The 21,640-nt window shown below is 31.4% G+C and overlaps 1 protein-coding gene across 25 annotated transcripts in view; it reads left to right on the forward strand.

Annotated features, from left to right (window-relative positions):
• LOC106878639 (thrombospondin type-1 domain-containing protein 7A) overlaps positions 1–21,640 on the forward strand; it is a 1,055,067-nt gene that overhangs the window by 120,865 nt on the left and 912,562 nt on the right. The gene's annotated exons all lie outside the window — the stretch shown is intronic.

Raw genomic sequence — 21,640 nt, forward strand, 5'->3', positions numbered from 1 at the left:
TTGGATTGTATAATGCAATGGATATGAGAAAATAGGATAAACAATATAATAAATTATTGCAAGTTTTACTTCATAGAAACCAAATGTAAACATGGAATATATCAGAATATGCTGTGTCAAAGATATTGGAATTTGATTAAGTTGGTTTGGATTTTTGGTTCATTTTTTTCATATTTCTTTTTAAAGCTAAATTAATTTTTACACAAGAAATGATAGTTTGTCAATGTTATTAACAATTTTGCGAAGGGAATAAGTTTATATGTTCTCAATAAAATCTTTGCCATTATAAGTTGTTGCCTTTAAGGGAATTAATACTGAGTGTTTATGCATGTATGTATGCATGAATGTATACAAATGTGCCTGCACGTGTGCATGCATGCATGTGTGTTTACATGCATAAACTTGCTTTGAGAGATTCCTATTAATGTCTAGGTTTTTGTTTATGTTGAAGTCCATTTGGAAAATTTCCTTCTTAACGATATATAGACCCAATAAAGACAGAATTTAATTAACTGACTATGGATTATTATTCATGGACAGCAGACACATTTTAGAGTTGGATGATTTCCAATATATTGTGTAAAATGCCTGAATCAAGAAGCAATTAGTCTGTGACAGGAACCACTGGCAGCCAATCCAAGCACATACAAAATTGAAATTGAGTTGCTCCTCCAACATCAAATGACTTATTTGAACCAATCATTTTAGTTTAATCTATTGATAAGATGGCAAATTTTCTTGCCTAAAAGATCAGTTTCTGCAATTCTAATAACTTGGACATCAAACTTGTTTCCAGCAAAATATAAAGCTAAATAAGCAAATTCTTTTTCTGTTGCCCAGCATTTAAATTTGATTCAGTTGTGAGTTAATGATCTTGAGAAAATCTATAAGTTGTATAAACTTAACTTCTAGAATATTATAAAAATGGTGTTGATACAATCTGAAAGTACTTATTCTGTGAGTTTATTCTGTGAGCCCTTTATTAACAAAAGTTTTAAGGAATAAATCCTGAGTAATAAAGAAATTTAAAGATCAGAGCAATCACTCCTTATTTCTAAATTTATGATAATCAAGAATTTTTTTCTTCTATCAAAGAAAAAGATATAAAATTGCTGTTTATGTAAAGTTATTATTTTAAAGCTACTTCAAGAATAACATCAGAATACTTACTGATGAAGTGACTTATTGCTGAGAGTTGAACCACATTTATTGTGAAACATCTGTCAAATGCAACTCTTAAGTTTCACTTTTTTAGGTGGAACTTAAAGTCAACAGAAACAGTACAATAAAATTTCTGTTATGAATTCTTCATCAAATGCCATCACTTCTCAGCAGGTTGAATACCATGGAGCGCCATTTTGATCTTTCCTGTACATTGCCTGTATTACATCTATTTTTTTTCCTATTATCCATCCATATAATTCTTAGTTCTCTCTTCATCATTTTTTCCAATTCACCTACTATTAACAGTTTCCACAATCCATTTTATCTAATTAAGTGTCCAAATATTTTAGTCTTCTCTCTTTGATGGTGTCAAATAGAATTTTAGTTTTTGCCACTCTTCACACTTCATCATTGGTTATTTTTGTTCTCCCATCAGATCATCAAACACATCTATATTCATATCTTCTAATCTATTTAATTATAATTTTAATTATGTTTCAATCTCTAATATAGTTGAGTAGGAAATACACAACCCTTTGATAATCATTTTTTTTTATCTGGCTTTGATATTACTTCTTAGCTATGAGGTACAGTAATATCTACATGCCTCATAGAAATAACTATGTGGTACATACTGATGGGTCATGCGGTACATATTAATGGATTATGTGGTACATAGTAATTATAAACATATTTTTCAAAGTGGTTAATTTCAAAGCAGAAATTTAATATCAGAATACAAATTAAGTTTGTAAAAAGACCTTTTTTGAATAGTTCCTTATACCAATTTGGTTGCTAAAAGGCAATAGATTGATTTAATCTGACATGACAATTCTGTTTATTTAACTGGAAGGGCTTTTAAGTATTTCTGTCATCATGAAGAGATTACAGCTAATGTTCTGTATTAGCATCAGTTGAATGTGTATCTCTTATATCAAAATCTATCTTCAGTAACTGATACTTCTACATTTAAACATCTATCAACATAAATCCAGCTGTTAATTTCATGAACAATTGAAAGTAAAGAAACTCCAAAAGATAACAGATTCTTTATAAGGATTCGACCGTTTGTAAAATTGTAATTAAAATTGCCATATTAAAATCTTCTGGCTTCTTTATGCAATATATTTACTTTGCTTAAAGAGATGTAGGTCACTAACATGAAGAAAAGTGAAGTTTTTTTTTTATAGAATATCTTTGAAATGTAACCTGTAAACATTTTGAATGTTATAATGTGGCCAATATTATACCATGAATGTTTTTGTTTTTATTTAACTGTTGTTTGCAGGAAGAAATAGGTGTAAAATAGTTTCCGTATAATTTATAAAATATTTCATCATCAGTGAATGACTGACTGTGGATGGCATCACTGAGCTGATCTTTAAAGTGTGAGATTGATCAGTAATTATGTATGAAAACGATGGGGAGCTCTTTTCAATTCTCTAGTGAAAGAATGATGTTTGACTCTAATTTTAGCTGCATAGACTGTTGGAAGTCAGATAAGAAGATTATCCCACCACCTGAATCATTCCACTCTGCAATTTATATCAAAGATAACCATTCAAATTTTACTAAATAAAAGAAAAAAGAAATAAAAGACCCAGTTGCATAAAATGCAAAACATTACTAAGTAGAAAAGCACTCGGAGAGCACAGACCTCCGCCAAGCAGCTCATTTCCACCCATAGACACGCATGCTGAAAATCGCCCAATTTCCCAAACCAACGCCGGCAAAAACATAACCTCCTTGATGGGGTTAAAAAAAATAACACAGCCATATGATATTTTAAAAAATGTTTTGTTTTCAAAATCATAGTCACAATTTATGTTCCTAGCACCAGCTTAATGATAACTAAGTTATTTTACTAAAGTCTTTGTTATATGTAGATTTAATTGAAAGAAACACAGAGCATCTCAACAGAAATAGGGTTACAAAAGGGTTAAAGGTATTCAAGCTGTGCCTATCCCTCTTTTCTATTTGGGGTACACTAACCCAGTTTGTCTTCTCTTTTAATACAGTAGGCTGTGATTTGAGTGAGCTTTTGGCTGCTCTTTCTAGTAATTTGAATGATCTTTTAGAGGATCTGTCTTAAGTATTCCTATGATGAAAACAGCAAATAATAATAAGCTTCTGTATGCTACTGTCCATAATTAACTTATCATTTAAATTGTGTACCCTCCCCATCTCCTTTCAATATTTTTGTCCTCTGTGAAGTCTACATCACAGAATCTCAAATAACATCAGACAAATTTGGAAATCAGTAAAGATCATTACTGCTTGATCATATAGATTTGACATATAGAACAACAGGGTGAGATTAACTGTAATAGTTGTTGAGCTGTTGTTATTATTATTATTATTATTATTAATAGTAGTAGTAGAAGCAGCTGTAGCATGTTTTGGCATATACATTAGCTCAATTATAATGGAAAATAGAAAAGACAGAAAAACCGAAAGAATTAGAAATAATAGTGATTTAATAAGCCACTGCTATAATAACTCCTTTTGCAATTATTATTTTGGGATGCTAATAACAGACATTTTTTTGGAATCTAGTTGCTACTAAACATTACAGCCACAATTTCTAATGCAAACTCTCTCATCACACAATAGAACAGTGAAATTACTACGTCTGACATACATCATTCTCCACTAATTCATTCTTTGTGTATATCTTTTATTTCTTTTTTTTTTTTTTTTGTTCATCTTTATTTTGTCATTACTTCAATGTAGTCTCAGAGAAATTGGACTAATTTGTTTTGTTTTTCCATATTCATATAAGTTTTTGTTTTGAGGATCTTTTGTTTTTGACTTTTAGTATTTTTGTTTTTGTTTTTGTTGACTGTAATCTCAGTTTGGTGCCTAAAAGGCTGTTTGCAGAAAACAAAAACAAAAACAAAACAAAGCTTTGAATTAAATTATTAACATAATTCAATCAATAAAACTTCAATTTGGTAATTGCTTAGTGCCAGAGAACTTCCATAAAATACAACAGAGACTTGTTTATTTCTTTATTGGTCAGTGTCAAGCTATGGTTCAACTGCATTTGATCTTTACAAACAGCCATTATTCATACTAATCAGTAGATAGCATTGAAAGCAGTCTAGTTGGGTATAAAATATATGATCATCAATGACTGTGACATAATTTTAAGCAATGTATAGAATCATATACAAAAATTGTATTTGGTTGTGATTTATCAAAGTGTATTTTATGTTTCATTTTATTATCTCAGTTGGAAAATTTAGTTTCTTGTGTGTAAAAGTTTAAATCCCTTGCAAAAATTAGTGAACATGGACTGGTTTCTATCAATGCATCTTTAGCAGTTTTGTTTATCCTACCTTGCTCTCAAAAACTTGAAATGTAAATTATAGGAACTATCATCATCATCATCAACCTGCCCCTAACTATTATCAAAAGGTTAGATGTTGTCATCTAGTTCCCCACCCCCACTCATCACCACAAAAAGAAAAAGAAAATTTATTTATAAATTTCTATTCTCTTTCAAGTAAATTTTCTCTGAACTCAAAAGTTTATAGAACAGAGATCTTGTAATAAATTTACTCCAAGGCAACAAATACTGTTTTAAGGATTTTGTTTTTTGAAATATCATATCTTTGGTCCAACATTCCAATGCCAACTCAATTGCACTGAAATATTTCCTCCCAATCTGAGATGATGATAGGAAATAATGACAAATTTTATTGCTTCATCTGTTACCTCAAATTCTCCGTAAAATTACTTCAACAATTGCTATACTGCATTGCTTCAATATCTTCACAATTTACTGAGTGTTAAGAAATGCTAACTTGTTGGGATTGATTGCTTTAGCAACACACCACACAATGTCTTCATGCTGGTTTCAATTAATATTTTCTATCTTTTTAGAATTAAATTGAAATGAACTTTTCTTTCTCTACTATCAATTAAAACGGTTTTGATATCCACCCACTTAAAACTACTTCTAATTTTATGATACAAACAACACTGATTTAAAATGTTCATATTGAAATTATTACATTACATCATAATTCTACTTCAGTTAGGTTTCAAACATCAAATTAATAATGGAAATGTTTGATAATTTTCTCTAACTTCCCTGTATATGCTTACTTTCAAAAATAATTTAAATGTAATTATTATGAATTTCATTAGAAATATAATTAAGAAAGCTTTGCAAGTTAAGTACAGTTTCGTAGAGCTTGAATAAAAGAATGGTATACAATCTGTTATATATATATATATATATAACAGAAACCTGTTATATATATATATATATATAACAGAAACCTGTTATATATATATATATATATATATATATATATATATATATATATATATATATGCATTTGTGTGTCTGTATTTGTCCCCTCACCATCGCTTGACAACTGATTTTGGTGTGTTTACATCCCTGTAACTTAGCAGTTTGGCAAAACAGAGCAATAGAATAAGAACTAGACTAACACAGAATGAGTTCTGGGGGCGATCTGTTTGACTAAAGGCAGTGCTTCAGCATGGCCACAGTCAAAGGACTGAAACAAGTAAAAGAAAAAATGAATCAAAAAATATATCGTCATTATCATCATCATCGTTTAACATCCGCCTTCCATGCTAGCATGGGTCGAGACACACACACACACACACACACACACATATATATATAATTACATATATATTCTACGTTTTTGTATGTGTATACATGCATGCACATATCCTACATATGTATGTGCCTGTGTGTGTATGCGTCTGTTATACCTTCTGCAGAGTGACCCTGGTATTAAAATTATCCTAGTATACCAAGTATGAATTATTCATGTAAATAACCCTCAAATACTTTTATATTAGTGTGCCATTAAATATTGATTTCTGTAAATTGCTTCATACTTTTCCATTAATCTGCTTTATGTATCTTACCTTTATATATTTCCAGCATTTTTTTTTTCATTCCTTTTAAACAGAGAAAAGTGAACATATTCTAAATTAAATATAAAAATGTTTTAAATTCGTTTTTTTTTTTTCTTCTTCTCATATTGAATAGATAAAGAAAAGTACCTGATGCAATGTATGCTTGTTCTGTCTGGCATATTTACTGCCCTAATATTGACTGATATAAAAGAACAGATAAAAAAGAAAAAAAGAAGTTAAATTAATGATTCGTAACTGGTAAAATTATAGCTGAATGGTGGGAAGCTTTATTTTATTTTATTCTACGAAAATGATAATGAAACAAATAAAATAAATATAGGTTTAAATAAACATAACACATAATATTCCATATTGCATCAACTTCTCTATTCATGCACAGGTCTGAAATATTAACTGACAACTGCAATAGAATATTTGTCCTAAAAATGAATAATAGAAGAGATTCTGCTGAATTTTTAAAACTTTTTATTTATGCTCTTTTAAATTATGGCTGCTTTTAGAAATATATTATGATTACAGTATTTAGAAAATATAACAAATAATTTTGAAATCTTGAAGTAAATGGAAGCCATTATTGTATTTATCTTCTGTTCTTTGCATTGTTATTTTTTCTGAATTTATTACTGCCAGTGAAATGGAGCGAAGACTTGAAACTCATCTACATAAAAGATGAATAATATACAAATTCTATAAAGGAATTTTAAATGTCTCAATCCAGTTTCTGGTTTAGATTTTTCTCTAATTTATTTTCTCCTATTCTTCATGTACTTTTATATATTGCATACGTGCTTGAGTATGCATGTGTGTGTGTGTGTGTGTGTGTGTATGTGTACGTAGATGAGAGGTGTTACCATGTTTCAGCAGCTCCTTCTGAAACTTCTACCACTAAGCCTTACACTGCATAACATACCATCCTTTCACAATTAGCCAATATCAAACCTAACAAGATAAGTGGTAATTTGGATGCCATGGGAAGGGATATATGAGAGCCTTGCTCAACATTATGGGTGGCAGATGAAATTTGAATGAAGTGAGGTAAAAGTGTAGCAGATTTTGTCATAGCCTTTTTGTCTACTGTGACCCTTTTAATAGCAATCAATCTAAGACTTTCCTTAGCACTATCATACAAATTCTATTATTAATATCTATATTATTTAAAGATCTAAATAAAAACTTTTTATCAAAAAATTTATGTTATGCCAACTTCATAATCTTTTGTGCAATAAAAACAAGACCTGAAACTTTAGGGGAGGGGAATAGTCAGTTACATCAGCCCCCACCTCCATGTTTCACATGGTGGTGGTGGGTGATTTAATTTATCGACCCCAAAAGAATGAAAGGCAAAGTCGACCTTGGTGGAATTTGAACTCAGAACATAAAGGTAGATGAAATACCACAAAGCATTTGTCCAGCATGGTAATGATTTTGTCAGATGCTACCTTAAAAAGTTAATTATTATTTTCAAAATTAATTGAAACAAAGAAAGTATTCAACAGAAATATTGTAAGAAAAGGGTTTCGTTATAATTTCTGATAACTCAGCAGTACAAAACTGGTAGCCAATGAGTGCCAAGAACTGTTGAAAGAAATTGTTTAATGAAATTCAGGGAATCCATCTATATAGGATGATCTGATATTACTGAACAGTGGTCGGTGTTAGGTTAAGAGAAAATATTTGTTGTAAACCATTATAAAACATGGTTAACAGAATGTTACTATGAAAACATTTTCCTCTTCCTCTAACTAGTAGTGTTGATGTAAATGTGATAGGGATTCGTAAAGTGGTTATGTATATGTAAAGAATTTCATTTTGTTTATGGTTTAACAACTTTGGCAGATTCTATCTTTCAGACTTACCATCTGTGAACATATAAGTTGTCAGTTTTCAGCTACTGTGAGGTGAGCTGTAAATTGAAAGAAACAATATGGATTTCTTCTTTGGAAGCGTATTAATTAATTTGACACCATTTCTAAAATTTCATGCCTGAATCTGTGTATTTTGACATGATTTGTGGAAAATATAAATTAAAAATAAGTTTCGCACTCTAATTATAAAAATAATTTAGTGTTGCAGCTTTAAGAACAGAGGACTGAAGCCAACTGTCTTTATTAGATATCTTGTACTTTATGAAGCAGCAAAAAGGTTTCAATGTGGTTGTTTAATTGCTAGAAATAACTACCAAATCTCCCTTAATTTATACTCTATCATTTGAAATATTTACTATAAACAATGTAGTAGCAAATATTCAACAAGATGGAATGCTTATGGCTGGAACCTTTTCGGCCATGAGCCTGGAATGACTTGAGGCTAAGCAACAATGCAATATCGTTTTTGAATAGAAATCTTGGTTAATGTATAATATTCCATATTACGTGTAGATCACATGACTTATTAAGCTAATATCAGAATTGTATTTAATACTAGTTAATAACCAAGATCATCATCATCATCACCATCATCACTCACCACGAGTCGTTCAAGTATATCTAATATTCTTTACAAGGTCAGAGAGCAAATCCTACCTCAACCACTTTTAGTTGCCTTTTACAACCTGCTGAGGAAATGTTGGGTCTATTCTTTGGCATGCTAGTCAACCCCACACAGAACTAGAGCAATGTGAAATGAAATGTTTTGATCAAGAACACAATAAATTATCCAGTCTGAGAAGCGAACCCACAATCTGGCAATCTTGACAGTAACATCTTAACCACTGGGCCACATGCCGTATTGAGAGGAGAGTTAGTATGAAAATCAATCCATTTAATACGTAGATGTATGTGTGTATGTAAGTTCAGTGTAACATCTATGGATGCAGTGCTTGGACACATCAGTGTTGTGTTCTGAAATTGTTGGGTGTTTTGGCTCTTACAACATACTCCCTTATTCAATAGACCTGTTCTAGATTGATCAAGCCTAGGCCTATGACAAGGTGGCATTCTTCTGAACCCATCGATCATCAACTCTTTTATTCAAAGCCATCAAAATGTATTGATCTTGATGGCTCTTTTTTCAAGCTTCTGAAATACAGAGAATTCCATAGCCTTTCCTCAAAGTATCACTAGCAAACCTTGGATAAGATTGGTTAATAGAGCGAAGCTCTATTATCGAATCTTAAGGCTGTAGTAGAAGACACTTGCCCAAGGTACAATGCAGTGGGATTGAACTTGAAACAATGTGTTTTGAAAGCAAATTTCTTCACACACACACACACACTCTCTCCCTCTTTAAGTGGATTTGATAGACAAAAACTGACCAAAAATCAGATTCACATCATTCACTCTTTAATTAATTTAGCTTTCAAAGTTGTCTTTTTTGCCTTTCTTGAATGAAATATCTTAGTAAATACCCACGTGTCTTTTCCTTTTCTTTTTAAAAATGTGGTTTCCTTTTTGGAAAAGGAAACAATTTTTCAAAAAATACTTTTCACTTTTGTGAATATCTCTAACTTCTCAATCATTTATCATTTGTGATCTAATTTAAAACAATTAGAATAATTTGAATCTGTCTTATTCTATGGCAGTAATGTCTTATGATTATAGATATTAAAATAGTCTTGTTTTCTAACCTCAAACCTCTGATTAGGCATAAGGGAATATTCTCTCAAAATATGGACTCAGTCAATATTCAAAGAGAATTATATCTGATATTGACCAATATTGAAATTATCATTAGAGGAAACTGGAGATATTTTCAAATTTTCTTCTAGATTATTTTATTTTATTATATTGAATTATTACATCAAAGAAGCTTTTGTTGGCTGTATTTTGGAAAAAAAAGTTAAAATGACCTTTAACTGGTGCCAACTTTATTTAAGTATGGCCAAGTAAATGTTGCATGTTTTTGCATTAATTGTTGGCATCTTATCAAGTTTTACAATACATCCTTATCAACAATGAATAGAAGTTTTTTACTCAATAATTTTCTAAAATCTAATTTAAAATTTAAATACTTTTTTCAAGCATTCATGCAGATTTCTTAGAAAAAAATGTGTCTCCAAGTCGATTTAGGGGGTTGAGCTGAAGATTAATCCAAATCTGATAGCAGGAAATAATAGTCTAATCTCAAATTTTATTTTTTTCCAAATATTTGCTACCAGAAAATTAATTTTTCTGATGGAACATCATTAGAAAAAGTAGCAATAGTTATTTTTTTTCCTAGGCAATTATTTGATTCTATTCACACTTCTGCTTCATCATAATTTAAATAATCATCTGAGATTTTTTTCAAGAATTAAATGAATTGTGTCAGTTTGTGTTATAAGAACAAAATAAAAATTTGTAATAGATACAAAAAGAAAGTACATGGAAATATTCTGTCATGAATAAAAAAAAATATACAAGAATTATGTTCTGGTCTGAAATGTAAATTTAGCTAAATATTGTTACACCTGAAGGAAGGACAAAACTAGCTCAATTTATTTGCTGTTTGCTTGTTTTGTTGCCATTTCTTTGTAATCTGCAATGCAATCTATCTCTGTAAAAATCTTGTGTCAAACTCAACAAGATTTACTCACTACCTTAAGGCTTTATAAGATATTTTTATCAAGTTGGTAACATCACTCTTTATTTAGTTATAGGAAGATCTCATGTCATTAATTAAGTCTTAATTTGTTAACATTGGATGTAAATTGGCAGGTTATTTCAAATGCTCATAGATCTCATTATGCTCATTATGTGAAGATCAAATAACACACAGCTACACTTCTTCTCTATCTAATGTTCATTAAGAGGAAAAGTATTACATTTTAAGGCTTTTTCTATTGATTATTTTTACATTAGGGATTGGAGCAGGTGAGAGTCTTTCCAGGCAAGCGTTACTACTTCTCAAATGTCAAATCTTCATTCATCATCTCGTTGGTTTTGTTAATTTTGCAGTCTTTCAAATTGCCTGCAAGTTAATTTATATGTATGTATGTATGTGTGTGTGTATGTATGTATATGTGTGTGTGTGTGTGTGTGTGTATAAAACAAAGTAAAGATGGGGGTTACCACACGAGTAAAAATATAAGGAAAAGAATCTGAAAATGCAGGATTCTTTTAAAAGTATTTATTAACTTAACCGGTTTCATTTATTTAAAAAGATTTTCAAAAGTAAAGTGTGAGGTCTTGTGTATCCTCTGTGATGTCAAAACTTTGTTTGCATAAATGTATTCAAATCAAGTGATAGAGTCTTTGGCAATGATAAAGGGTTTGAAACTTTGTGCATCCTTTGTGATGAGTCAAAAAATAGTTTACATAAAAGTATTCAGATCAGGTAATAACATTTTCTATGATGTTAAGAAGATAAAAATTAGCTTACATGAATATATCTTGATCAAGTAACTGAGTCTTTGACCAGAAGATAAAACAGGTCTGGTTTGTCATTGAGTGGGTGCTAAAGTTTTTAGTCTAACAGTGATCAGCAACCATAATTGTTTGCAGTATCTTAAATTGCAAAAAGAGATGAGTAGAGAAATAATGGACTATTTATAGTTCTCAGATCTGGCTTTAAGAGTCTTGCAACTGACTGGAGTGTATTTGTGTGTAAGTGTATATATAAATATATGTATAAATTATCAAAGTGGCTATTCATAATTTACAACTGAAGGGCAACAAATAGTCGTCACTGAAGTGACAGAGGATGCTAGTCAGCAGACCAGCAACCTCCATCGTCTTAGTCACAACCATAAATATTTGTACATGTATATATGTATGTATATCGGTAAATGTATGTGTATATATATATATATATATATATATATATATGTATATATATGTTGATGTGTGTGTGTGTGTGTGTGTGTGTGTGTGTGTGTTTATATATACACATATGAGTGTATAAATGTGTATATGTTTGTGTTTGTGTGTGTGTGTATATATTCATATTTGTATATATGTGTATGTCTGTATATATGTGAAACAATTTGTCCCCGCCACCCTCTTTGTTAGTAATTACATTAATTCTATGAACATTATGGATTTTGGAAACATTATCTGCCAAAAGTTCAACCACCAATTCATAGTCATGTTCAGTAGCTTGTACACATTGGTAAGCTTAAAACAGTGAGCTCTAGGATCCGAGACCAATGAAATTGCTGTGTGTGTGTGTGTGTGTGTGTGTGTGTGTGTGTGTGTGTATTTGTGTATGTATATAAATATAATTATATATATATTTGTATACATGTAAGCATATGTTTGTATATATGTAATTATATATGTGTTTACACATGTGTATATATACATATATATACATGCATATATACATGTATATAGGTGTTTACATGTGTATATATACATATAAATATATATGTATATATGTAAGTTTGTGTGTACATATGTGTATGTGTAATATGCATAATACGGATTTGGGATTTTCACAATCACATTTGTAGCATGTTGTATCTTACTACAGAGGTCATGTGATATACCAGTGATATACCATGATTCTCAATATTAAAACTGTTTTCTTCAAGACTTCACTTCCATGACTTAGAATCATTTTATGAATCTCAAATGTATCTTACTATTATATTGATAAATCATGTCTTATTTTCATATCTACTATTTCGTATTTATGTGAGTATTCTGGTTATATATATTTTATGGGGTTTGAAGAAATGATAAATTAAAGAAATTCTTTGAATATTGGTACTGCCTTACTGTTGCAGTCCCAACATGCTAAAGAATGGTGAAGTTTTTCAGCTATCATTTATCATGACAAATTACGGCTTTCTTCAAAACGTATACAAGTGTGTATGTTTGTGGAAGAATGTCAAAATTTATGATTCTAACTGCTTTAGAATCAGTAACTATTCTTACTACTGTTTAAGAAATGGGCTAAAAATAGCAACAGAATTTTCTGACTTTCAGTGTCATGCACAATTCTGGGATTATATTGGCCAAAAGAATCAGATCTACTTCTTTAATATTTGAAATTCTTTAATATCATGAAAAGAATTGACAGTTTCCAGAGGCTGTTGAATGGTTTCTTCTTGTTAGTTTTAGAGGTCTTTAATGATTCGATGTTGCAAGCAATAACAATCATTATTTTAGCTTTTACTTGTTTCAATCATTGGACTGCAGCCATGCAGCAGCATTGCCTTCAATGGTTTAGTCAAACAAACTAACACCAGTTCTTATATTAACTTCTAACATTGATTCTATCAGTCTGTTTTGCTGAGCCAGTAAGTTATAGGAACATAAGCAAGCCAACACAAGTTGTCATGCAGTGGATGGATCACTCATATATACTCATACTGGACTTCCATACAGTTTCTCTATTCACTTACATGGCAGTGGTCAGCCTGAGGATCTAACAGCAAGCACTTTCCCAGGATATTGCATGATGGGACTGACTGAACTTGAAACCTTGCCTATGATAATTTCTGACTATTAACGACAATCTGTGAGTCAAGTTAAATGTATTTTAAACAATGAGTGGACCTTAGATACACTACCTGTCATAATAGTGTTTGATATTTTGACTGTTGATGCCAATGTTAGGTTGTCATTGCTTTTTGAATTGCAACAGGACATTTCTAAATTTACAATTCCATAGGTTCAGGCATGGTTGTGTAGTTAGGAAGTTCACTTGCCAATGCTGTGGTTTTGCATTTAATCTCACTGTGTAGAACCTTAGGCAAGAGTCTTTAACTATAACCCCAGGCCAACAAAACCCTTGTGAGTAGAATTGAAAGAGGATTATCATGAAGATAAGGCTTTGGATATTAGTAATTGCCAAAAGTTTGAGTAAATAGCAGGACAATTGGCTAAGATGCATATTTTAGTATGCATCTTTCTATCTATAAAAATATTATTCTTCCATATAATTCAGGTTTATTAGTCCATCAGATTAGTGAAGAAGACTAAGATTTCCTATAAAAATATAGCTGTATTGATGAGAAAGAAGCGATGACACACGTTATTGATGTTGACAGCCATATGTATGTGGTTGGTGTTGTCCTTTTATCATCTTTTGTAATGGTAGCTATCAGAATGCTCTTTTCCCAAAATATTATTGGTGATAAAATCTTTATTTCTGGCCTCATACAGTGCTTTGTTGTAAGTGATAATTACAAACTGTCTTGGTATATCTCATTTCATTTTCTATGGAAACATTTAAACAGCTTTTCTGCTAACAGCTATTTGGTCAGTGATATGGAATTTATCTGCTATAATCTCAAGTTTCTGTCAATCCATTACATTAAGGTCAACGCTAATCTCACATGGTCAAGCAAATAGGAAAGAAAGATGGGATGGAAGAAAAGAAACTGTTTATGCTTCCACAAAGTAGCCATTATGGAGTTCATTAAATAAGAGAGCTTTGATTTCTGATTTTCATTATATTAAACAAACCTACTGCTTCTTCAGTAGTTGAGGAAAAATACAGGATGGCCACAGCTGGAATGACTTAGATCATAGGTCTTACTCAATCAGGGCTGACCTTTGCCTAATCAACAACAACAACAAACCATGGAGTAAGAGAAGACTCTTCTTCAGGAACAGATTTATTTTGAAGTAATATTAAAGTGAGCAATCAACATCCTGTGCTTCTATCACATTATCTTGTAGGTGGCCAAATGGTAAAGTTTGGTCTTATCTCTCATTTTTTTTCTTCTCTTTTCTCATTTTTGTTCCCATGAACTAATGCTGTAGATATATTGGAATGAAGATAATGAAGTGGGCTTCTAGATTTGATGGTAAATTGTCGCCTGCTGGCAGGTGTTCTTACCATGTTTAAGTCAATAAAATTAAACCAAAACTGACAATAGAGTATTTGTTGTGATTTAGATCCTAGTAAGTGTTGGTCAAATATGTTCAAGCCATAAATATTACAGCTTATTGTGCACAATACGCTCTTTTTTTTTTAAAGACAACAGTGTGAGAATTTAAAGTATCATTTCAAAGTGGAAAACGAATGTGACAGATCTGGTCTCCAACAACCTGACACAAGTCAAGTAAAAATATAAACATTTAAGTGCAGCTTTAAATTGAATGAAGAATATAATCACAGAGATTATAATCACCATCTTGCTTTTTTGAGATGCCAAGTTTGAGTCACAGTTTGATTATCTTTTCCAGACTGGAAAACTTCATAGTTGACATCGGCAGGGAGTGTAGACTTGAGAAATGCAGCAGAGCCATTTCTGAAAGGAGTGGGTTGAATAAATAAACTAATCTTAACATTGAAATCAGCCACTCATTAAAAGAACTGAGTACAAATCGACCAAATAAATATCTGGAGGATCACTGAAGTGAAGTGGTTCAACTAGAATGAAAGAAATTATCCAAAAGGAACCAGGATGATTGTAAAGTGTACTCGTAATGAAGTGTAAGATGGAAATTGTTCAGATTGTAGCAGTTCTGACAGAATTTGAACTCAGAACAGATTAAATGCTGCTAAGCATTTAACCCAGCATACTAACGACTCTACCAACTTGCCACCTTAATAATAATAATAATATGGATTAAAAATAATGAATAAATTTCATTGATTGCAAACTTAGTTTGTGAATATATTTTCATCTGTGGATAAATATTAAGTCTTGCATTCAAACAAGATCAAAGAAAGAAACCAAATTGAAATAAATGATATGAAATTGTGTTTTTGTTTCCAAATTGAATAGTGTCCTAATTTTATTAGTGTGATATTTAAATCGGCAATCATTTAATCTAAATCTTCTAATGAAACCGATGAAACATATCAAACAATTCATTTTTAGCTGACATACAAAAATTTTCTTATCTAAGTTGTTAATTCTATTGATTATTGTATATCATCTTGGTTTCCTGTGCAAGATAACATTTCGTATTTCTCATTTTCGAAACAATCTTTTAGAATCGCTGTGTATTTAGTATCGACATGTTCTAGCCACCAGATTATCACCATGATAGAATATCTTGTTTTACTTTGTTCCATGTTCAACTGGCATTGCTATCTCATTTGAAAATGTTGACATCTGTGCATTAGAATTTTCTGATTAATCATTTGATACAACAACAAAGCCAACTAGATATGGATTTGAACCAGTAAAAGATATCCCAGTTGAATCAGCGCTGCCATTGATATCATTACGATTTTCTTCATTAATACTTCCATATTTATGTTCTTTACAAGATTACATTATTTTTTCACTCAGGCAGAACAGGTTATAGGCAAGTGAATATTTTTACTGAGCAATGTTCATTTTTATGTTCAAGTAATCCTTTGATGTCAATGTCATCATAGAGAAAGAGGATTGATACCTACTTTCCATTGACAAAAATCAAATAAAGATCATGGCTTAGGATACTTTAAAACATTAGATAATGTTTAAAATGAGTCCATAATGTGTGTAACTCGAAACCGGCGCTCTAACAACTTATTCACACACTTGCATTATTGCCGTGTTATTTAATTCATCTGATATGTTACGTTGAAATAATGAGACTATAACTGTCAGAAGACTTCCACAGAACCTCTGTATCAGTTCATATCATAAAATACATTATAAAACTGAAGCCAGCTTAATTTCAATACATTTACAAATGTTTGACAAACCAAATATTTAATAGAACAAATATGAATAACTTGAAATACAGTAATAGCAACAGAACAGATATTTTCACTTTAAACCCTTTTACTAGTTCTGGCCAATGGGCTGTGGCTATGCAAGGGCACCACTATAATTCTATGCAAACAAATGATATCAACATCATATTTATTCCTTTATTACCTTCTTTGAAACACATGAAATATATCGCATTGCAATAATTATATTCTTTGCATTTGGTTCCTAATTGGTTCTAAGTCTTTTTTTTTTATGTCAGTTTTGTTATTGTTGTCATTGTTGCTGTTAGGGCCATGAAATACTCCTACCTAATACTTGCTTTTAGAGACTCAAATTAATGAATTTGAACATGTGAATTTATGGACCTATACAACCCATGCTACCATAATAAAGATGGAATTTCTGTTATGAAATAACAAATATTTCAATTTTAGTGAATGTAATGAAAATTAGTATAGAACATGGTAATTATATGGAAATTTTTCTTTTTCAATATTACTAAATTAAAAGGTATAAATTCAAAAAACAACAACATTATCAGTAATTATATTATTGCAGCAGACAAAATAATTGTAGCAATAAAATAAAGTTGAAAAGATATATTTAATATAATATGGTCAATTACTTTAATGCAGTTGTCTCTTATATTAATTTTATTAATTTTTATTTATATTTTTAGTTGATTTATGTGCAAATGCACTTATTCAATGAGGCTGAATATTTCAAGAAGTTTTATATATTTTTTTTTTCACATCAGTTTCTTTATATTAAATAAGGATAGTCACCAAAATTGGTCGGCTAATAATGGTCTGAGTTTGCAAGAAGCATGCAATAATCGTAATTACTTCATCTCATGGCACAACAATATACATCACTTTAGATGGGTTTCTTTTCTTTCCTAATTCATTTATGCATTTCATTTATGAATTATTTGAATCTCTAATACATTCAGCTGCTTATAGATGCTATGTCTCATTTACTCTCATTTAAGATCTTATAAACACAATACATTCTATTGTCACTTCTATATGGCAGTGTGGTAAGAAGCTTGCTTCCCAGTCACATGGTTCCAGGCTCAGTCCTGCTGTGCGACACCTTGGGCAAGTGTCTTCTACTATACCTCGGGCTGACCAAAGCCTTGTGAGTGGATTTGGTAGACGGAAACTGAAAGAAGCCCATCATATATATATGTGTGTGTGTGTATGCTTGTGTGTCTGTGTTTGTATATATATATATATATATATATATATAACTGTGTGTGTGTTTGATATTATCTTGGTAGTAACCTCATAATGTGCATTTTAAAGCACTTATACAGTTATCAGCTACCATATGCCATCATACAGCAGGATTATTCCTTTTATTGGATATATATGTGGAATGCTGTTAGTGTATGCAGAATTTATATAAACATTTATAAAACAAGATCTTGCTTTATAAATATATATACAAGAAAGAGAGAGAAAGAGAGAGATGGAGACTGAAGTATGAAGAAAAGTTTGTTCATAATAACAGTTTCTGACCAGATCACAAAGCACTCCAGTATGATAGGCAACTATCCAATACCATTAACATTGGTATTATTCATGTCGACATGGATCATATTCATGTCAATGAATGAAGCGTGTTCTTTAGAAAAGTTTTTGTATTAGATTTGAGGCATTTATGTATGTCGTTGTTGACATTCTGTGTGAATAGGCAACTTACTATGCTTCATGTTTTATGTAACTGTGCAGCTCAGTAATGCCACAACAAACATTGGCATCAACACTTTTAAGGATTTACCTTCTGGATACTGCAGATGGAACAATTTGTTTTTTACTATGTCTTCTCATCTTTGGAATAGAACATGGCTGCACGATCTCTTGCCTCATGAATGCCGAATGAGTTTGTAGCCTTTAACCATAACAGATTACAATTGCTTTGAATACTGTTTTCTATGATCTGCTTACAAGGTCTTTCAGCATTAAAGTACTGCAGGCATTATTTAGCATTCAGGAAAAGCCTTTGTATAATATTGGATCACAGAGTGCTTCTTAAAGCCAATCTATCAAGCCATAACACATCATTCCTATCCAATGTATGAAGTTATTATCAACATTACCTTAACTTAAATTCTGCTGTTGCAGTCTAAAGTATATCTGAGAGAAGTTCTATTTGACATATGTAATTACAAAATCAGATGCTGTCAGCTGTGTTGCACACCTCAATATTCTCAAAAACTTAACCTATGGACGTTCTTTGTGTGGATTAGAAATGAATTTATGAGGTTTATGATTGAATTGAAGCAGCAAACTATGTGGTCCATACAATTGCTGCAGTTATTCTTTCAATATCTGAATTGGATTCAGCAGTTGGTATCCTTCTTGATAAAAATGGACTTGAGTGTTTGTTCTTTAAAAATAATTCTGATATAGATGGCTCCGAAGCATTGGTTGTCCATGAGATATCTCTTTTGGCATTAACTATATTAATGAGTTCTTAGCAATAACACTGTTTAAATTATTCTTAGCAAAAGCATTTTTGCATTTGTGTAGTCAAATTCTATAGTTTTGCTGGTGCCAATTTGCATATGGTTTATTCATTTAAGAATATTTTGGCAAATATTACTCACAGGAATTGACCAATCTTTAAAAGAACTCCAGTTTTCTGAATCAAATGTGGAAATATCTTGCTTTGAAAAAAAAATACCAAAAATGATACCTTATTACCATTAAACAAACTTTTCTTTGTCTTAACAACCAAATCTTTGTCTATCAGTTGATTCCTAGTAATCGTGGTCTTCAAGTTCAATCCTTCCTCAGTGGGTACACCCAAACTTTTATCAACTTGAGAGTTTATTTTAGTTGTTTTATATATCACCCTCTTACATGTTTTGTATTGTCTGTGAAAAATGGCACCTGCTGCTTTTATGCCACAAGGCTTTCATGTCTCATTCACTAAACTAATGGGTTTATAGTGATGATAACTTTAAAATCATCATCTGTCTGAGTTTGGTGTCATGCATTTAAGAGGGAGAATATTATGAAGATACACCATCCCGGTTAATGAGTGAAAAGAAAAAAAATGAAAAAAACGTTTTAATTAAGAAGTATTTCTTATAGGGTCGTTTGACTTGCTAGAAATAGCAGATAAGTTAATCTAAAAAATGCTACATCTTAAAATAGTAACATATTGGATGATATTGTCTTGAATGCATTATCCTATACGTAGGGGAAGAAAGAAGGTTGTCACAGTTTGAGCAGCTTTGACAAAGCTCTGCTTAATCAAAACTTACCAAGGGCTAAACGACAGCAACAACAATAACTTGAAATTTCCCAAAGTCGGGATCAACTATGGTCCATCTGTTGCTGACATGATATGTAGAAACCCTTTCTTGAGATCAACACCTTTTTTGTTTTCAGTCACGGTTTTTTTCTGTCTGTATAAAAATATTTGTGAAACATTGAAACTTGGTATAATTCTGTATCTGAAAGTTTTTACTCAGAGATGCTCATCAGAAAACCATCATGTGAGAAATGACCCCTATAAGTCTTTCTAAAAGCATGGTTAAGCCTATCACAATGTGTTCCCTATATACCAGGAATAGCTAAAACAAAATCTCTACTGCATTCCCATTAAAATAATAATGAACAACATATAAAAAAGGGGAAGATGAAATACTAAAAATAGACAACCAACCATGTTGCAGCTTTGGAGTCATGTGTGTTTCTGAGTCATTGTCAATGGTGTCCCTCATAGCTGTTGTTTACTTTTTGTTTCCAATCAGAAAAGGAAATGGATTTTTTTTTGTGATAAAATGAGTGCGTGATGAACATCTGGTAAAAGAGCAAAGCTTAGACCCTTTATAGTTGAGGAAATTATTGATGATATTTATTCTTCAGATGATGAGGTTATCCTTACACTGACAATATGAGTGATTTGGACAATCAAACGGGGGCGGGGGGGGAATGATGAGGAAAGTAGTGAGTCAAGTAAGCAAATATGGTGGTTGAGGGAAAGGCCTATTATTGTTATCTCTTTTTTTGTGATTTCATCTGTTAGTTTACCTGCAAGTGTTACTCTAACAATTCTTTATTTTCTTGTTGAGGGTCACAAGTGGAAGGTAAAGTTAGACACGGGGACCCAGGTCTGAGAGGATTAAGGCCCTAAAGGTGTACCATGGTGCCACCTACTAGAACAGAACAGGATATGTGGTTCATTCATTATAGCATGTTTGTGATGTAATTAGAAGTTGTTGTTAATTGGTGATTATGTCTAACAAGTAATTATCAAATCAGGATTGAATTAATATGTACTCCATACTAATAGAGAGTTAATTGGTTGGAGAGGATACGTAAAGTCAATATGTTTGATATTGATTGAAGTTGATTCTGTTATCTGCAGAGATAAAATGGCAAAGTCATATTTGGCAACTTTTGGGCTCAAAACAGTAAATCCCAAAACAATTCCTCACTCTGTTATAGTGACACGAATCAATGAAAGAACTTCTGTGCAGTTCCTCTGCCTACTAGAAATAGCAACTAGATACCTTGCTTGACTTAAAATAAGAAGGAAACTTCTTGTGATTTGCCATCTGGGGCAAACAACAACAACTATAGCAGCAATAACAGACATCTACTTTTGTGTGGTTTACTTAAGCTGTACTTCTTGGGATATTATGTTATTATCACTGACATCCTCATCTTTGCATGTGTCAGACAGAATTCTTTGTAGTAGATTTGCTATGGCTGGATGCTCTTTCTGTCACTAACCCTCATTTGTTTCAAAGCAAAGTATTATTCTACCATAAATTGCCATGCTTCCATTGAAGATTAGAAATGGATGACACTGATTTTAAACTATCACATGATATCAAGACAAGGAAACACACACACACTTGCATTCATGTATGTATGTATATATCTATCTATCACCTTGGTTCAAGGTGCTGTGCAATGGGACTGAACCCAAAATCACATGATTGGGAAGCAAGCTTCTTAATCACAAAGCCTTACTTCACCTAAACGAATTTTTCAAATC

The sequence above is a fragment of the Octopus bimaculoides genome, chromosome 16, assembly GCF_046866305.1.
Source record: "Octopus bimaculoides isolate indiv1 chromosome 16, ASM4686630v1, whole genome shotgun sequence".
In the NCBI taxonomy this organism is placed as follows: domain Eukaryota; kingdom Metazoa; phylum Mollusca; class Cephalopoda; order Octopoda; family Octopodidae; genus Octopus; species Octopus bimaculoides.